The sequence below is a fragment of the Thermobia domestica genome, chromosome 10, assembly GCF_964235325.1.
Source record: "Thermobia domestica chromosome 10, izTheDome1.hap1.1, whole genome shotgun sequence".
NCBI lineage: Eukaryota > Metazoa > Arthropoda > Insecta > Zygentoma > Lepismatidae > Thermobia > Thermobia domestica.
The window spans coordinates 95,641,340-95,658,867 of NC_137463.1; the positions used below are offsets into that span (position 1 = coordinate 95,641,340).

At 38.1% G+C, this 17,528-nt stretch overlaps 1 protein-coding gene and 1 pseudogene across 2 annotated transcripts in view; one reads left to right on the forward strand and one right to left on the reverse strand.

Moving 5' to 3' along the window:
• LOC145662578 (homeobox protein PKNOX2-like) overlaps positions 1-17,528 on the forward strand; it is a 482,520-nt gene that overhangs the window by 167,021 nt on the left and 297,971 nt on the right. The gene's annotated exons all lie outside the window — the stretch shown is intronic.
• Positions 4,995-5,435, reverse strand: LOC145661553 (protein GVQW3 pseudogene; annotated as a pseudogene).

Genomic DNA, 17,528 nt, shown 5'->3' on the forward strand with positions numbered 1-17,528 from the left:
TATGCGCAGGAGCAGAACCATAGTGGAAGACGAAGCTCACACTATAATATTAACACATCACTAATTATAAAAGTGGCAAAGTGAATCAGAACTTCTGTCTAGTCTAGACACTGTCACACAATAAGACTATAGCTGAACCTTACCATCTCTCTTTTATCGAACATGAGCTATTCTGCCCTTACTCACCACTTGTAAGAGAGGCTGCATCTTCTCTCTCTCTCTCTTTTAACTACTGAAAGCCAAATACAATGAACTATAAGTTCAACATTTGGGAATACATCGCTGGAACAGCATACATCAAATTTTAGTGGATACGTTTCTGGAGGTAAGTATCATGTAACATAGCAATCTCAGAAGTTTGCAAGATTTTCTTTCAACTTTTATTATCAGTTCCATACGGACATTATTGAAGTGCATGATAGTGAATTATAATGACTGGTTCTTAGAGGTAAACTACAGTAAGTCAATATTCTCTTGGAATTCAGTTCGAGTATTTACTTATAGTAGTGTTCCTCTTACACAAGTTCTAGTTGTTTAAATTAAAAGCGAACATAGTTTGTACTATAATCATTTGCACTGCAAAGAGTATTCTGTAAGCAAGAATACAGTAACTCAGGTCCAATAAGTAATTTTAAAAAATGTAGTTTGTGAGGTTCATCTATAGTCTTATTGTGTGTAAGTACCCAATCTAGACAAAAAATCTCTTTATGGTCAGTGGTGTTTAACAACACAGTCTGGCCGGGTCTTCCGCTATGATTCTGCTCCTATGCATAAACCAAAGTCAGCTTAAACGTGATTGGTGAAGCACATACGAGAATTTATCATATCGAGCAAATGGCCGGCTGGTAACTCTAACCTCAACCCTTCGGATTATGCATTATTGGGGTTTCTTGTTATTAGAGCGCAAAACCTGTTGTGTCACCCTCATATTGCTTTCATGAAACAAGCCTCAGAACAACTAGTATGAGCATTCTCTTGATGTTGAGTATTTTAACATCAGAGATGTATTTAGTAGTGCGAGACTCATGCTCAACCGACCTCAAGCTCAATGATTGGACGAGAGCCCCATTGAGACTAGCAACCCCGATCCCGATGCAAAACGGCTATCTCTGACCTGCAACCACGACGCTATGATGGCACTTGTGTCACGATTTTAGTCCGGGTTATCCAGTCTGGAACCCGAAGCAGCCGAAACACCACCTCTACATCATTACTGCAGAATTGTTTACTTGATTAACGATGTCCATTACTCGAGCTCAAATATTCGTATGTTTGATTCCCAAGTACCATGTCTAAACTATTCCTAATATAATTTCATGTTTATTCGTCTTGCCAGACTGAAAAATAATGCAGTGGTTCTAAACACAGACTATACAAAAAGAAACACTGTTTTAGTTCAGCGGGATTTAATATTCTATAGGACAAGTGTATAAGCTGGCAGAATTAAGTTGTGACGATTCTTCATAAGAAAAACATGTAGCGTTCCTTTTCTATGCTACAATTATAAACCCTATAGTTACAATTACAATCACACAAGTGCAAACAGCAAGAGAGAAAGAAAATTATAGCATTAGTAAGAAAGGACAGAGGAGAGAATCGTCTTTGTTAGAATCACATTAAGAGCCTCCATGTGTACCAATGTTTCATCGTCTCCGGGACTGGCGGGTCATCGGTCTAATAACTTCCGATTCGTTACCCGTTCCATAATTGTTTTGCAGGTCTATGGATGCATGCGGTGGAGAGTTTGAAGTATATTGAATCTAATGGATGTGTAGGTTTCACAGTCTCTCGTGTTCTCTTGACTATGAGACCAATCAACGCACATTGTATCATGACTTCCCCTGTAGTAGTAGGTACAGCGAAACGCCCACAGGCAAATTTTGATCTAGCCCATTTGTATGTTAGGAATAAGTGGAAGAACAGAGATTGCAACATTGACTTGCGAGGAATGGGTTCAGATTGGCATTCCACTGAATGTGTGAAGTAAGGAAGCTCGGTCCATTTCATCAGGTAACTCCTTTCCTTTGATAGCGTATGTAATGTCAAAATACTCCACTCGCCTGTGAACTGTTATCGTTTGTTGGCAATGCAGTCTCCTATGAACACTCATCTTTTTCCTCACACAAGCAGATCTTTGAAATTTTGGGACATCACAACTTTGTTTTGTTTTGTAACAGCCATTCATGTCGTCAAAAACTTCAAGCAATCTTTTTTCTTATTGTCGTTTCTGCCCAATATGGTAGTGATGAGATTGGTTCTTGGAAATTTCCAGTGTGTATTCGCTTCCTCTCGTGAAGAAACTTTTCACTCAATGTTTCAGATAATAATTCTTCTCGACTGTTCCAGTCTTCCTATTCCGTCATATTGTTCATGAGTCTGAAAACATTTTATGGCCTGTGTTATAGATCTTTTTACAAAAGAAAACTTCTAAAATTCTTTTCTTCTTGGTTTTTGTCTCTTTTAGATCTATTTGTCGTTGTGGTTTTGCGTTGTCAGAGATAATAATTGAGACCAACACAGACCATTGATTTTTAAGGATTGTGAATGCCGACTTGTCTTTATTGTTATTGCAACCAACTATTGTAGTGAAAGTTTGTAATAGGTTAACAATGCTCAATGCTTCTTATCAGATACAACTTCTGATAGTACACGTGCGTATATCGTATGTGTGACAAAAGAAAATTCGAGCCTGTCCTACCCGAAAGTTAAACATACGTAGTATCGGTTTGATTCCCGGTGGGAACAGAGTTTTCAGTATTAAGAGGTAGTAGGAGTGAATATAGCTCGTATGAATGAGAAGTTTCGGTTTAGCATGGATCAAGAACACTTTTCGTAATATATTTCGGATGTATGTTTTTTTGGAAGTACAATACTTCAGTTTAAATGGCAGATAATTCATGCATTTGTACCGATGGAAGCTTCATGGGTATATCAAAGCTGTAATTTATTAAGGATTAGATCTCTGGGCTGTCGGCATCTAAGGCCATTTAGCCCGTCACGCATATGAGGGATGACGTCCCTCGGCGAGCACACTATCCGATGAAAGGGAAGGAAGCGGCCTGGAATCATTATGTTAGGTACCATCCCGAAATTTGCCTGCTGTGGATGAAGGAAACCCACGAAAAACCTCACTCAAGATGGCTGGCCTGAAAAAACTGTTACATTTTTTGACCGAGTGTCCCCATCGGAAATCGAACCCGGAAGAGCTAGCACTAAAGGCGAGAGCGTTAGCAATTATGCCACGCGGAGCCATAAATTTATTAAGGAGTTTTACCAGACTCTTTTATACACCTTGTCTGTCCATGTCTCTCTCTGCGTGTGTGTGTGTCAGGGGCGGATCCAGGACCGACTTCTGGGGGGGGCGGTGGGTTGTCATACTGCTACTTTTAAGGGCTCCAAACTTTGGGATGGGTTTTATTTATATATAAAAAATAAGAAATTTTTCTCTTCTGGGGGGGGGGCGATCGCCCCGATCGCCCCCCTGGATCCGCCCCTGGTGTGTGTGTGTGTGTCCGTCCGTGAGACAAAAAACTCAATAACTACTTGATGGAGGATCCATCAATTTTGTCCGGGAGGTAGATGGTCAAAGGTTAGGAATCAAGATCGCTAGCGGGAGGTGATATTCAAACCGGAAGTGGTAGAAATAATCCATTTTCCGGTTTTAACGTTGATTACTATACCAGAAAAGGGTTAATAGATAGCAGGAAGCGGCTTCGAATTTTTTTGTACAATCGATTAAACGTCTCAAATATACATTTCATACAAATTCTTAACTCTCTACTAAAACCGGAAGTGATGGAAATCCACTACAACCTTCCGGTTTCAATATTTGCTTCTACATATAGAGAAAAAATGATAAGAGATAGCAAGAATTGTGTTTTTAGGAATCGATTTCGCGTTCTAAGAATGGGGATCATCCATCATTTTTGAACCCTCTATTCACACCGAAAGTGGTCCAACTCAACTACTTCCGCTTTTAACGTTGATCTCTATAGACTAAAATCGAGCGCGAAGCGTGGTAAAAGAATAATTAAAAATGCATTTCAGCGTGTTTTGATATCTCATTTAACCGGAAGTAAAATGGGTGGGAGTGGTTCAATAGATGCCGTACAAGGTGTTCGTGCGAGATTTCGAGTTGAGAGGAATTCTAGGGGTATATGAAAGACGCAGGAAGAGAAACGTAAAATATTGCTCACAGTAACACATAGGGGCATGTGCTAGTATATTATATTTCTCTAATCATGCAGAGGCCGCGGTAGTGTGTTCACCTCTGGTGCTTGGGGTCCCGGATTCTATCCCAGCCCCCGCCAAGTGAACTTTGTGGTGGACGAACGCCGTATGCGTGGGTTCTCTCGTTTCCTCCCACTTTCTTCATTCCACCATTTCATTCATTACTCATCATCACCGTCTCCTTTAGCCTACCTCTAAGCGGTTAGCGTAGCGCTTTTGGTGTGGGAGATCCGGGTTCGATTCCCGGCGGGAGCTCATGTGGTTCGGATTCCACGTTAATCAGTAGGTCCCGTCCCATATAGCCTCGCTGCTGAAAGGGACGTTAAACTCAAAATCAACTCAACTCCTTTAGCCTACTCGCCATAATCGTGGGACGTAAAACTCAAAGATTTCATTTCATTTCTAATCATATGCAGAGACATTGCAATCACATCCAATTCTATATCAGCATAAAATTGTTTGATAGTAAATGATATATATATACCTGGGTAGAACATTCCGCTCAATCCAGCCAAACTTTACATACAGAGTGCGTTCACAAAGTTTCAAGACTGGTCTCAAAATAACAAATGCATTACACATTTTTGTACAACGAACTAAAAGTCTTCAAAATATGACCCTTGGGCATCAACGTCCAGGTGCCAGCGGGTTTTCCATTGTTCATAGACTCCCTGAAAGTGTTCGCGCACTAGGCTATGAAGGAACACCGTTGAAGCCACCAGGACCGCTGGAATCGTGCCGAATCGCTTCCCTTTCAGTTCTTTCTAGATTCTGGGGAAGAAAACAGTCGCTGGGAGCTTGGTCGGGGCTGTAGGCTGGATGCGGAAGTGTTGCCACGTTGAACTGCGCCAAAACTTCACTTTACTCATCTTCAAATCTTCTGTCACTAACTTGAACACAGTAGTCGGACCCAATCCCAGTTCATCGGCAATTAATCTAACACTAAGACGATGATCAATGATTAAGAGTTCACGCACTTTCACTAGATCTTCCTCAGTTAAGCTTGTTGCAGGTCTCGCAGAGCGGTCATTGTCTTCAACGTCCTCGTGGTCCTCTTTGAACCTCTTGTGCCATATGCAAAGCATTGCATGTGAAATGGCGTCTACTTTGTAGGCTTCTTGAATCATACGAAAAATCTCTGTAGCTGTTTTATTCAGTTTCGCACAGAACTTGACAGCATAACGCTGCTCCAAATGTCGTTGCATTTTCCACTCACTCAGGTTTCGACGGGGTTACTCACTCTCGCGTCTCGGAGGCAACCAGGCAACTGACGCTTGTGCAGCGCTTAGCTGACACCCCCCTTTACTGTACCCTGTCGGTAGAACAGGTCTGCGTGTGCGCCCCTACTCAGATAAGACTTAGTCTTGAAACTTTGTGAACGCACCCTGTAGAACTATTTACTATTTAACATTCAATGAAATTAGGTTCTGAGATTTGAGTAGGTAATGTTTCACGAGTAGTAGCGTTATATGAGATAGGATGAAATGTTCTCTTTATAAGTTAGGTTTGAAGTAAATTAGGCAAAGTTAGCATGTCCATAATTTGTTAATGGAGAAATTACTAGATTAATTACATGGAGATGATTGTACAGAGGTATGTATTTAAGAAATACTAGACTATTGGTAGTAATGCATGATATTTTCCTTAATTATATAGCACGATCACTAGTAGCCATTAAGAGGCCTCATCATGGCGAAATTAATATATCGCTAATTTTACAGTAATTTTGTGATATCTTCAAATAGATAAAAGTTAATCGAAAAATGGAACAAGAGGTCCATAGACAATATTATTTTACATGAGATATCGTTATCATTACGCATTTATCTGCTTTCGATTTCCAGCCATTTAAAAAATCGGCATTTATTTTCGCGTTTGTAAATGGCTGGTAACGGAAAGCTACTAGGTGACTCGTGATAACGGTACCTCATGAAAAATAATATTATCTGGGTGATCTTGTTCCGCATTTTGATTATCATTTATCGATTTGAAAATATCACAAAATTACTGTAAAATTATTAGCAGGCCTCTGTGTGCAGGTATTTTAATTTCGCAGTGATAAGGCCTCTCGCCTCTTAAACTCCAATGGTAAAGTTGCTGTGTTGTTATAGCCTAATGATGAAAGTGTATGTTGTTTGCTGGAATTATGACTTATCTTATTATTATTTTTATTGATCACATAATAATTAATGCAAATACAAACACTAACCATTTTGATCACGCCAGAAAGAATCATGCATGCACTATACATAAAACAATAATAATCTAATAAAATTTATTTTCTCTCCTTCATTGATTTACTTATAAGACAAGAAAGATGTCCCTATTTCTTTCCTTTTATCATTCTTTATTTTGTATTCTTAATGTTATATATTCTGTTCTTATGTATAAAATATTTCCATGCAACTAATTTGCTCCAAGCAATTTTTGTTTTATATTTTCTTTCTTGGTATGAATAAACTCCTTCCCTCCGGTAACACAGTATTTAGGTTCGGCGTTATTTTCTTGAGTATTACGCCGCTTACTTTGCATACTTCAGCAGATGGTGCTATCTTAATTCGTCTCGCATATATTTACTGCCTGCAATCAAGTTCTTCAGTTCAGACCAAGCTAGCCAATACGTCGTTCGTCTTGCTTCACGTGACCACAGTACTTCTGCCTTCACTGCTAACCATCAAAATATTGATTTTTTTTTTCCCACTTACATGCTTAAGACCGAGATTTTAATCACATTTTGTTTTTGGAAAGCAGTTTAAATAGTGTTTGGGTCGGAGATCGGATTGGAAAAATGAAATTAAATCTTTTGAGTTTTACGTCCCCCAGTTATGCCGGGTGGGCTAAAGGAGATGGTGATGATGAGAATTGAATGAAATGATGGAATGAAGAAAGTGGGAGGAAATAGGAGAACCCCGAGAAAATCCACACATACGGTGTTTGCTCACCACAAAGTCTACTTGACGCGAGCTGAGATCGAATTAAGGACCACACGCAGCAGAGGTGAACGCTCTACAATTGAGCCACTGCGGCCTCAAAGGAATCGGATTCCGTTCTGGATGGGACCGTAAATGGATGTGGTCCGAATGAGATATTTACTTCTTTAAGGTCATGTCTCATGTAAATTCGGTACTGGAAAGGGACATGAAACTCCAAATAAATTTTTACAATATTATTAGCATTCAGTGAAAAGTAACATAAAAATAGAATTATTGAAGTGAACAAAATGATATGCGTGGTTGTAAAACTCATGCGTAGTTTTCGAAGTAATGAAGGAAAACTAATATCTTTGTAAACTTAAAAATTGATATTGTACGAAAGACATGCCCCTTATTGAGGTGAAACTATAGTAACCGCGATGACTCGTGAAACCTCTGCTCTACACGAATCATAGAACTGCTTTCAGTCACGTGTGATGCTTCAGAAAAAAATGATATGATTCGTGGAACTACCTTCCGAACACACACTTGAGAAAAAGTAAAACAACAAAAGTGCACGAAACGGTGCCAAACGAAGAAGGCATAGCAAACGAGCTAATATATATATAAAACATTAACAATAATCGAATTAAACAGTAGCACTGGCGCAAAACCCGGGCGGATGTTGGGGACATGTCCCCCTCAATTTTGGAACTGGGGGGGCTCTCCTCCAATAATCTGATTTGAAATGTGTTGTTTGGGGAGAAATGTGATGATTTGTGTCCGATTGCCACAAAGGAAAGTAAGATGAAATTGATGTCTCTTGCTGTATAATATACGACAGGTTCACCCCAGAAATCAGATTCATCTACCGTAATGAGTCTACCCCCCCCCCCAGAATAAGCCTCAAATATGTCCGCCTCCCAATGTTGAAGACAACTCTGCTCCCCTGATCTTCCACAGTATTGTTTTTCAGTTTCATAAATATTTTGAACATCGCTTATAAAAAAAAAAATAAAAAAAGATTATGTCGATCTTATCCGTCCACCTCCAATGTTGACAGATTTTCGCCGATGAACAGCAACAATAATAATTAGTAAAAATATAACAAGAGTAACAACAAAACAAAACTTAGCGGCATCCGACAACACTACACCATCAGGAAATGTTCGTACAGCGCAAAAGAGGACACTGGCAAAATTTTATGGGGGGAGGTTGACAATTGGAGCATTCTATTGGGTGATGAAATTGGTACATCTAGGTGAAACTTCACGACTCCTCGCGATCACTATAATACTAATATACCCTAATTAAGCTGTCCATTATGATACTAGCAAGTTGATAGAGTACATAATTTGATTAATGAGAAATAACCTAAAATTGTCATTAGTTCTTACATTTTAATTTTTGTCTAGTTAAAATATTGTCCAAAGATAAAATATACATCAATTGATAGGTCACATCGAGGTAATCAAAATAACATGCTAGAGGGCAAAGTTTTATGCATATTTTCGACAAAATAAAAAAAAAAAAAGGTTGTGATGCTAAAAGCTATGTCATGTTATTCGTTACCAATAATAATCAGTTTTTATTGTACTGGAAGAGATTTTTATTTGTGCACTATAAGTGTACCAAATTAAACTGAGAAGAAAATGTATGTGGCGTAAGTAAAATTGTATGTTACATTTGTAATTCCTGTAGTTTTTGGACTTCACGTACAGCAAATTTATAACTTAAAACGCATGTTTTATAATACTTTCTGTATAAGTGTTCCATCTATACGTACTTTCCGTATGAAACAATATAGGCGGTCAGGATCTCACATCCAAATGGACGTATTAATATATAGCTGACGAAGGTATCATACATATATGTATGTAATATAAGGAATACTGTTAGATGTCAGACATTCTGCAACGGCATGATGTAATACCTAAGGGCAGTGCCTATGTAGCATACGGATAACGTATGCTCCGTACTGATTTCTGTAGTAAACAAGAGGATTCCGTATAATTGTACAATATACCGCTGTCTAGAGAACGGATTTTTCTCAGTGTATACTATTAACTGACATTATATCTACTGTTATTTGGCTTTTCCTAATGGTGACACGCTTCTTTAAACACATAGTACTTGTAATTTACAATATTATTAGCGTAAAACGAAAAGTCTAATGATGAAACATATAACCATTGATAGAGCTCATTAGGCTGAACAAAATGATATGGGTAAGTGTAAACTCTCATGCTTAATTGTCGAGATAATCGAGAAGAACGGTTGTTTTGTAAACGTAAATATTTATGCTAAACGACAATCACGCCACAACCTAATAAGATGAAAGTGCTACTGAATTGTACTTTCAACAAGTTCCTCATTATGACACTAGCAAGACGATAGTACACATATAAGGAGATATAATCCAAAGTTATGAGAAACTCAAGCTTTGCTCAATCGAGAAATGACAGAAATTTGAGTGAAATGACATAGCTGAGAGTAAATTTTTGTTCATACAACCTCTGCCCGGATATTTCGAGTGAATTGTTGTCTTACCAGAAACAGCAGTTACTGTCTTTCGAAGTAATCCCCTTTGATGATAATGCACTTTTGGGAAATTCCTGGCGCACTCGTCTTTAGAGATGACGTTCAGCTGGGTCTTAACATTACGTTGAATGTCCTAAATGTCCTAAAATCTCTGGCCCTTCAAGACTGATTTCAGTTTGGGGAACAAGAAGAAATCTTGGGTAGACAAGTCTAGGGAGTATGGTGGGTGATTAAGTCACACAGCTTCTCTGTTCTCCAGAAAGGCAGTGTGTGGCCGGGTATTGTCTTGAAGCAGAGTTCATTCGCCTTGCTTGGCATACTAAGGTCATATCCGCTTGATCCATTGCAGCAGACATTTCAGTATTTCCACGTACGTACCGACATTTAACGTGGTGCTCTCGGGGAGGAATGCTTATGGATGTGATCCTCAGAATCGAAGAACGTTACGAGCATTGTCTTAATGCAAGATCTCTCACTTTGCATCTTCTTGCTTTTCGGCGATCCTGGACCCCACCACTGTATATTTTGACGCTTACCTTCCAGGTCGTACCTCAGGCACTTGATCTCGTCGCCCGTGACGATGGTTTTCAGGAAATTGGATCTTGATCCATCATATCGATGAGGTCTTCACAGGTGTCAAGCCAAAGTTGCATTTATTCCGGCGTCAAAGTATGGGACACGAGTCGGGAGCAAAGCTTGCGTTTACCCAAATTCTAGAACACTATCAGATGGGCGATTCACGACCAGTTCCCACTTCCTCTGCTATCATTCGCACTGTCACACGATGATTCTCTTCAAAAAGTTGCTTCACTTCCTGTGCATTGTCAGAGGTGCATGGAGTTACAGGCCAGCCAGTTTTAGAACCAGCCGTCTTCCACGGTGTTCCACCCTTCTCGGAAACGTTTAAACCACTTATAAATACACTTTAAGGTGACAGCATGTTCTTCGTAAATTGTTGTCAGCATTTCATGAGTCTCTTTCGCCGATTTCCCAAGTTTGAAACAGAACAGCATGTTCATTCGCTGTTCCATTTTGGTATCCATTTTTGGCTTCGACCGAGCACAATGTGCTGTTTACACACGATAAGCACATTCGCAGTGCCGTCACTCGGGAACTTGTTCAGACATGTCTTGACCTGTCCGGGGTGAGATGCTGCAGTGACGAACTCTTATGACCGTAAGCAGCTGACACCATTCAGGCGAACTTTCTGGACAGAAGTTGTAGTTCTCGAGAAAATGGAATTTTTATGGCGCTGAAAAGTATGTCGTGCGTTCCCAATAATAGTAGATAGTTTTTTATTCTGCTGGAACATAATATTTATTTATGTATTATATGAAAAAGTGCATTATTAACTAACATATTGTATCTGTTCTTGACTGTCTTCTCGTAACGGTGAGACACCTCTAAGAGTGACGCGATCACTATTTCCAATATTGAAATTAAACTTGTTTTGCTCAGATGGCTTTAGTTGGATGATGACTAGTAAAGTGATCGGCTCCACCTCCGTTATTTCTGGCTTTCTAGACCATGGCTGTCTACTTAATTCAAATAATTTTCCAGTTGTCTTTCGGTCGTGGGTCAACACCAAAATATCTCTATACATACCTCTTCGTGGAAATTTTCGCACTAAAAACCATAGTGTCCGGGGGCAAAAGTCCTTTTTAGGGTTTTTGGGTACTTTTTGTTGGAGTTATGCAACACTGCTTGTGCTGCAGAAAGATTAAATGGCGGCGTTTACTGTCCATGTTAGTAAAGGTGTGCGGTGAAATTTGTTAATACAATGAGATAAATGACATTTTGTCTTACTTTAAAGTAATATTTTGTTTTATGGGAAATAGTACTACAGTCTGTGGGAGAAGTCACGACTTATTTTATTGCTGTTTCATATGAAAACACTTCTTGAGTAGCAATATACACTATCTTCCCTTTTCCCGGTATCAGTTATTACGTCAGTATTTCATTGTAGTTAAAACAAGTGCGAATGGGGCAAAAGTCCGTTTTTTTTTTTTTTTTTTTTTTTTTTTTTGTGGGGCAAGAATCCGACTGCGGACTTTTGCCCCAGCTCTCAAATTTGTAAATAATTTTATTGTTAAATTTAAATTCCAGTTTCTCACAGTAGACCTATTTAAATTCGTTTGCTACGTAGGCTTTCTTTAGCTTAACTAAAGCTATGTAGGCCTGTATGGAGTTTGATCTTTGAATTTGGGCAAGCCACGCTTAATACTGATTAGTGCACCGATTTCACCAAGGGCACTACTCACATTTCAGCGGTGTAAACAGAGCCTAAGATTAATAGTCAGTAGTGCTAACACATACCTGTTTGTATTGCCGAATCCATCTGTTGAGGTATGAAAAGTGCTCTTGGAATCATTTGGTTCATCGGTGCTGAGAGAGATTTGTCCTTTGCTATTAGAAACACTACGTAAAGAGCTACGTACTGTTCGAGAAGAAAAAGAGAAGAAGGGTCCCAAGAAGTCAGCCTCACGGAAGAAATTGTTTGCATACGCTGAAAGTTCAACTTCAAAAGTAGTAGAATATGTATGTCCATTGTGTAAAAGCAAACATGTCGACCCACCGGATGAGAACTGGATAATGCGTAATTCGTGCGAAGAATGGTGACATCATGATTACGCAGCTTATGAAGGGGCCAGTTCGGGTATGTGACAAATGTCTAGACCCAAGCCTGGTTTTGTAATTATTTCACTTCATAAGTTTATGTGCTTTTTCTTAATAAGTGGAATAATTTCTTCTTTTGCTCTAACTTTGTTGATGAAAAGTTTTATGCGTTGTGTGTCTATTGTGCTTTTCTTAAGTAAGGAAGGCTTATTTGTTTCTTTTAGTATAACGTAACACGAACAAACACTTCATGCTTCGTATGTTTTTTAAAAAATAAATAATTGGGGTAGCCTAATTTCTTCTTTTAGTGTTACTTTTCAATACGAGGGGGAAAAAACCATGCTTTGTATGTTCTTATGGTATTAGTAAATAAGTGGGATAATTTCTTTTTTTTTTTCCTAGTTTAACTTTATCAATACGAAGAATAACTTCATATTTTGTATGTTTATTGAGTTTTTCTCAAGTGAGATAAACTTATCTTTTTGCTTAGTCTAACTTTTTTGTTAATACGAAGAATCACTTCATGCTTCTTATGCTCTTTGTTTATCTTAAGATTATTGTAGAAAACAAAATAATTCAATTAAAACGCCTGTATGTCGATTTCCTACTTCGTGTATTTCAGCGGACTTTTGCCCCATTGCGATAGAACTTTTGCCCTCTATACTGGGGCAAAAGTCCGAATTTGTTCATCCTTTTTTAAATTGGCGTATCTTATTAAGTAATAAATTGGTAGGCTTTCTAGCACCTTCAAAATATAGAGGAATGTTCACTTCTGTGCGAAATTCGTTATTTTGCCGTTATATCTTTCGGCTCCAGCGCAATTCAAACACCAAACTGCGGATTTTTGCCCCCGCTTACTCTACGCATTACATATTACTACATAGGTATGAGAATATGTGTTTTCGAGTATTTCAGAAGGATTCTCGGTATGTTCTCAATATACTTTTGGTTTGTTCTTATAAAGGGTGAGAACATGATCAACTATCATAAGGTTGAATTTTTTTTTTTATGTTTTGTATTCTCATATTTTAATCTCCTGAGAATTATAATATAGTTGTGAAAACAAGCCTGCTTATTGTCGATTTGTGTCTCCGCGCAAAGTAGCGGAACTGGGATTTTGCATGCAACGAACTCTTCCAGTTTGCATTTTTCATTACATTTCATACGACTGCGGGATTCTGTCTTGTTAAGCCCCTCTTCTCATATGCATACATTGCATTAAAGAGATCCAGAATGAGTGAGATGTTTGGTAAGACCAAAGAAATCCACTTTTTAAGCTCCAGTGTAGTGTTCTAACACGAAAAAGTTCCGTCTCATGTTTCTGTTATGTAAACTTTTTTTTTCTTTCTTAAAGTTACTAAATTACTGTCTACGTTAATACAATATAGGTTAATGGAGATGATGTGATGATGTTGTTCAGCCTGGTCAGTTCTATCTGGTAATCCTTTATTTTCTGCATTCATTCACAATTAAAATACAGCATTCCCTTTTCTTAACTCACTTGATTTTCCATTATCTTCCCTAAGTTCGACCTTAAACTATTTGATTCTTGAGCCATTTTTTTAAAAATGTAGATCGTGCATTATGCATAGACAGCACTGTACGATTCCAATTCCAATTTATCTATAGGCTACTACAATTTATTTGTACTATTTCTGTTGTTCAACAGTGAGACAACAAAGGAGTGTAAATAACTATAGGTTATGCTCTAAGTGTGTTTAGCTAGAACCGACATTGTCTTTTTTAGATCAATAGAATTTAATGATCCAGACCTAACCAAAAAACTGCAAGCGGTTATTGCACAACAGGTTAATGCCAAACAAAGCCACTGTATTGATTCTCAAGTGGGCTACTTAAATGTTCAAGGGATCAACAATAAACATGTAGTTTTAAATGAATTTGGGAATGATATTATTTTTAGATATCTTAGGTTTAAGTGCACATTGGTCCAAAGAGAATGAAATTGTGTTTAATATATTATATGGCTATGTACTTGTTAATAGTTTCTGTAGGCATCACCGTGCTCACGATGGGGTAGGTATTTTTGTTAGAGAGAATCTCTTACTTAAGTGTAAGAAATTAAACCTTGATTTTCTATGTACTGAAATCGATTTCGAGGCCACAGATGTTGTTATTAATTGTTTTAAGTTGGTTTTCGTATCATTATACAGATCCCCGAGCGGTAATCCAATAGTCTTTCTAGATAGGCTCGAGGAACTGGTAGTCATAGGTGGTAATTTAAATTCTGATTTTGACGTAACAACAACAAAGAACAGTGTAGATGAATTTTAAAAAATATTAAGATAATCCAATTATGGTATTACAAATATGAAACCAACAAGAGGTCTAGCTTGTCTTGATAACATATTTATAAATTTCAATTTAAGCCAAACTCTTTGTGATGTATCCATATTTCCATTTTCTGATCATGACTGTGTATGGATAAAATTCGATAACACACTATTAAGTAAGGAGGTTGATTGATGCCTTGTCCACAAAATGTGAAATAGTTGTCTCTAGGTCAATCACTGATGGTAAAATATCTGAATTTAAGAATTCACTCTGCAACATAATTTGGTTTGCATTGCCATCGAATTACAATGACTCTGATGCACTTTTTGAACGCTTCTTAAATTTATTTCTCTATAACTTTGACATCTTCATTCCACAAAGAACTTGTAAAGTTAATAAGAGTCTACTTAAAAAACCACATAAAGAAAATAATTCCAGCTGGTATACCCCTCAACTTTACTCAATGAAGTGTGAGGTGATATTACACTTAAGTACATATAAGCGAGAGAAAAATGAAGTGACTAGGTCAGTCTATCACAAAGGTAGCAAAACTTAATGCAAAGGAAGCCAGCTGTTAATGAAGCGAGAAAGCAGTATTATTATTATTATTATTATTATTATTATTATTATTATTATTATTATTATTATTATTATTATTATTATTATTAGGTATTCCTTTCGGCAGATCGCGGGACTAATGAGGATTTTTTTTTTCAATTTCAGATTTGGGCCTGGAAATGTTTCTTTCATTTTTGTCGAGCTTCAGTTTCCTCTTTTACTTCCCAATATTTTATCTTATCTTTCAAATCATCGATCAGCTGTGTTCTTCTTCCAATCCCTCGCTTCCCTTCCATCTTTCTTTCTATGGCGGTGTGAAGAAGACAATTTCTTCTCCAGATGTGTCCAATCCAATTGGCCTTTCTACGAAGGATGGTGCTAGAAGTGTCCTCTTCTCTCCTATCCGTTTTAAAACGTCTTTGTTTGTTGTTCTCTGTCCATTTTATCTTCTCCATCTTCCTCCAAAACCACATTTCGAAGCTCTCCAAATATTTCTTCTCTAACTTCCGTAATGTCCAAGTCTGAACCATACAGTCCAATGCTCCATATATAACACTTGACCAACTTCTTCTTAAGTCCAATATTGAGCTTGCTAGTTAAGAGTGATCTTTTCTTGTTGAATGATTCTTTAGCTATGGCAATTTTTTACCTGATCTCGTTGGTGCAGTAAGCGTCTCTCGTCAAAATACTTCACTTGAAAGTATCGACCTCTTCAAGTTCTCTTTGTTCTACTCTGATCCGTAAGGGCATGTTTCCACAGGATATTCTCATGACTTTCGACTTTTCGATGTTAATTTCCATTCCATACAGTTTTCCAGTTTCAAATATTTTGTCAATCATCTTCTGTAGTCCTCCTTGGGTTTTAGCTATTATAACCGTATCATCTGCATACTTGATCTTGTATATGATCTGCCCTCCAATCTTGAAGTCTCCAGTTTCTATTAATGCTTCCTTCATTAAACATTCACTGTAAATGTTGAATGATTGGGGCGACAAACTACATCCTCGTCTGACTCCACGTCCAGTCTCCACACTATTGGTTTCTCCTTCATTCAAACGCATCTTCACTCGTTGTCCTATGTAGAGGTTTTGAATGAGTTCTCGATCTCTCCAGTTGACTCCGATTTCTTTAAGTATTTTTAGAAGTTTCGTCCAATTGACTCGGTCGAAAGCTTTTCGCCAGTCGATGAAGCACAAACACAACTCTTCCTTTACCTCAAGAATTCTTTCTAATATAATTCTCATCAATCCAATAGCATCTCTGGTGCCTTTTCCTTCCCGGAATCCAAATTGATCTTCTTCTAACCTCTCATCTATCTTGCTTTCCAGCCGCCTGTTCAGTATGCGTGCAATGATCTTTCCAGTAATAGTTCTGTCATCGCTCCACTTCTTTGCTTGATTTTTCTTGGGCAATGCAATCATTGTAACATCAAGAAAATCCTTTGGCCATTCTCCACTCAGGTAGATCTTGTTAATAAGTGAAGTCAGTACTTTCATTGCATTGTCTCCTAATTCCTTGAGCAAATCTACTAGTATGTCGTCCTCCCCAGTGGCCTTTCTCCTTCGCATGTCTTTGATTGCTTGTACTACGTCTTTTTTCAATATACTGGGTCCTTTTTCATCATCCACCTCTTCCTCAGCTTCGATCGCAATATCTTTGGGGCGGGCCTTCTGATCATACAGACCTTTTATGTATTCCTCCCAAATTCTAAGGATTCTTTGATGATCAGAGATTACATTACCTTGTTGATCTTCGATGCCGAACGTTCGTATACTTTTGTTAGCTCTCCCTCCTAATTCTTGCGCTTTCTGGTACATCAGATCATATCTGCCGCGCCGTTGAAGTTCCATTAATTCTTCACATATCTGCTGCATGTACATTTCTGTGACTTTGTACGTTTCTCTTCTCAATTCCATTATTCAGCCTTCTGTATTAATTGAAATCCGTGTTTTTTGCCCTTCTGCGTTCCTCCATCTTCCTTAGCATTGCTTCAGTTATCCATGGTTTTCTCGGTGCTCTTTCCATCCTATCAATGTTATTGTGGAGTGTGTCAAGTAGAATCTGTTTAACTTTTTCCCATCTATTCTCTATATTGTCAACCACATCGCCCATTGCATAGAATTTTTCTTCAATCTCTTCTTTCACATCATCGTCGATATTTCTTAGTCGCTCCAAGTTCCATTTTCGATTCCTCCTCCCATTTTTCTTGATCGACTTTAACACTTTAACCAGGATTGCACTTTCGCCACCAATAGATTGTAATCCGAATCAATGTCCGCTCCTGGCAGTGTCTTTACGTCTCGTACACTATTCCTGAAACGTTGCTTCACAAGAATGTAATCGATTTAGTAGCGTTTCTTATCTCCTGGACTCTTCCA